Here is a 3,613-nt window from a genome sequence, read left to right as displayed (position 1 = left end):
CTCTGCCCACACCCCCGCCGCAATAATGTTTCCTCTTTCCCTCTTCCTATTGGTTGGAGGAGCTTTTCCGCCACATCATTGGTTGAACTATTAACTTTAATTTTCTCAATTTAATGCGATATAAGGGAACATTCCCAAGTGACATACTTTCTTAAAAGGGGCACATTGTAGCGGATTCATTAATATCGTTATTGTCTGTATAGTCGACTCTCAATGATGCGTTGTTATAGTGTATCATAAACACGGTTTATAAAAGGAGATTTAATGACACTGCATAATGATTATGCATGCATTCCTAATTAGACTAGTTCTACATGAGTGGTTTATCCAAATTCTGATGTGTATCATTTGAGTTTCTACTTTAAAAGTTCATAGCCTATTTTGTGTTTTGATAGGTTATGGGTTTATTTTACAAACGTTATGCATTTGCTTTGGATCGAAAATAATGTAGGCCTATTAATTACAATTAAGTGGAAGCCTACACAAAATGACAATAACAAAACGCTTTCATGCCAGCAAACCTATAAAGAAAGCATCATATTGGCATCGTCCCACACACCACTGGTGAAGGTGGCATGGCGACGATGGTCAATTCCGAATGGTCAATTCCGAATGGTCAATTCCGAATGGTCAATTCCGAATGGTCAATGCAAGCAAAATAAGAATGCGGGCATATGCATAATTGAGAAACATCGATACAGAGGCAAGTGAGGGCTGCAGAATTTATTATCACTCGCCACTAGTCGTGGATTGGACACAACATTAATTTATTTACAGACCTTGCGCGTTGGCTTTTCACTGGGGCAGCGATTATCTTGATTATTGTTTATTTATTTAACTAGGCAAGTCAGTTAATTTAAGAACAAACCATCATTTACAATGACGGCCTATCGAGGAACAGTGCGTTAATTAACTGTCTTGTTCAGGGGCAGAACGAAATATTTTTACCTTGTTAGCTCGGGGATTCGATCAGATTCATATATCAACAGCGAATTTGAGCTTTGAGCTCGCAAGTCGAATTTGGGCAATGTACGCATCGGTTATAGTCGTTGATAAGCTGCTGATGAAGTTTAAATTCCACTCCAACGAAGCGGCTTGTCGTTTCAATGTTAAATATTAGGCTACGCATGAAGAAGGCATATGATAGCCTATAACTTGTATTAACCCTGATATGTACAAAATGATAGGCACGTAGACTATGGCTTTGTGCTTAAAAGCCATGGCTTCTTTTAGTTTGAAAATAACTAGACTATTAAATATCACATGCATCGCAACCGTTTATTATGCCAATGTTTTAGGGTAGGCTATATGCTAGAATTAGGCCTGGTGTTTGGTCTATTTGATTCATAGAAAAATATTGCAATGTGTCCTAATGATTCGTTCGTTATGCGAATTAATTTTAAATTAAGCTCATGTTTGTTTAGTTTTTTAAGATTTCGTGGCTTTACTTTGTGCGTCTGGTCAAGAGTGTCAGTGGGACACTTTATTTCCACTCCACGCGCCAACTGAATGGGGAGCACAGGACACCCGATCTGCTGACACAAACTCTAAATGGCTCCTTGTAATATGCCGAGTAAAAGCGATTATGCTCCTTGGGCCTGGCCACGGCGATTATGGATTATGCTCCGCGGGGTTTGATTAGCTTCAGGGGATTGGAGCTGGCCGAGGAAAAATCAGTTTACTTTGAAGTAGTTGATATTTGAAAGATTATTAGTAAATGCTGATGTCAACCCGTGGCGTTTAGTGGTTGACATGGATAACCCTTCATGGCCAGTACAGAGCCCTCCCTGACCCTTGCTTTATGTGCATATTTTAAGATTTTCCATTTATTGTTTCCAATGCATATTGCATAAACCTCCAATTTTAGTTTAATGTATTATGTATAGCGATTTACAGAAGCATTTAGGATTTAAGGGTCTTGCTCAAGGGCACATCGACAAATATTTCACCTTGTCGGTTCCTTCTATGTAGGGCATTGAAAATGCCTTGGAATAAATAGGGGGAACACCTGAAGGAAGAGGGAAAAGCATGCCACATTCTGTATACGAGGGGAAAGCATGCCACATTCTATGTATGAGGGGAAAGCATGCCACATTCTATATACGAGGGGAAAGCATGCCACATTCTGTATACGAGGGGAAAGCATGCCACATTCTATATACGAGGGGAAAGCATGCCACATTCTATATATGAGGGGAAAGCATGCCACATTCATGCCACATTCTATACGAGGGGAATATATTCTGATGGGAAAGCATGCCACATTCTGTATACGAGGGGAAAGCATGCCACATTCTATACGAGGGGAAAGATATACGAGGGGAAAGCATGCCACATTCTATATATGAGGGGAAAGCATGCCACATTCTATATAGGAGGGAAAGCATGCCACATTCGCATATTCTATATGAGGGAAAGCATGCCACATTCTGTATACGAGGGGAAAGCATGCCACATTCTATATACGATGGAAAAGCATGCCACATTCTGTATACGAGGGAAAGCATGCCACATTCTATATACGAGGGGAAAACATGCCACATTCTATATACGAGGGGAAAGCATGCCACATTCTATATACGAGGGGAAAGCATGCCACATTCTATATAAGATTATACGAGGGGAAAGCATGCCACAAATGAGGGGAAAGCATGCCACATTCTATATCGAGGGAAAGCATGCCACAGCTATATGGGCCACATTCCCATTCACATTCTATATACGAGGGGAAAGAGAGGGAAAGCATGCCACATTCTATTACGAGGGAAAGCATGCCACACGAGGGAAAAGCCACATGCTATATACGAGGGGGAAAGCATTCTATATACGAGGGGAAAGCATGCCACATTCTATATACGAGGGAAAGCATGCCACATTCTATATACGAGGGGAAAGCATGTACATGATGGGAAAGCATGCCACATATACGAGGGGAAAGCATGCCACATTCTATATACGAGGGGAAAGCATGCCACATTCTATATACGAGGGGAAAGCATGCCACATTCTATATATGATGGGAAAGCATGCCACATTCTGTATACGAGGGGAAAGCATGCCACATTCATTCTGCCACATATACGAGGGGAAAGCATGCTATATACGGGGAAAGCACATTCTATATACGATGGGAAAGCATGCCACATTCTATATACGAGGGGAAAGCATGCCACATTCTATAGTACGAGGGAAAGCATGCCACATTCTATATACATGCCACATTCTATATACGAGGGGAAAGCATGCCACATTCTATATATGCCGCATTCTATATACGATGGGAAAGCATGCCACATTCTATATACGATATGCCACATTCTATATACGAGGGGGCATGCCACATTCTATATATGAGGGGAAAGCATGCCACATTCTATATAGGAGGTGAAAGCATGCATGCCACATATATGCCACATTCTATATACGAGGGGAAAGCATGCCACATTCTATATACGAGGGGAAAGCATGCCACATTCTATATACGATGGGAAAGCATGCCACATTCTATATACGAGGGGAAAGCATGCCACATTCTATATACGAGGGAAAGCATGCCACATTCTATATACGAGGGGGAAAGCATGGATGGGAAAGCACACATTCTATATATGAG

This window comes from Oncorhynchus masou, chromosome 8 (genome assembly GCF_036934945.1).
Source record: "Oncorhynchus masou masou isolate Uvic2021 chromosome 8, UVic_Omas_1.1, whole genome shotgun sequence".
In the NCBI taxonomy this organism is placed as follows: domain Eukaryota; kingdom Metazoa; phylum Chordata; class Actinopteri; order Salmoniformes; family Salmonidae; genus Oncorhynchus; species Oncorhynchus masou.
This window is presented reverse-complemented; position numbering follows the sequence as displayed.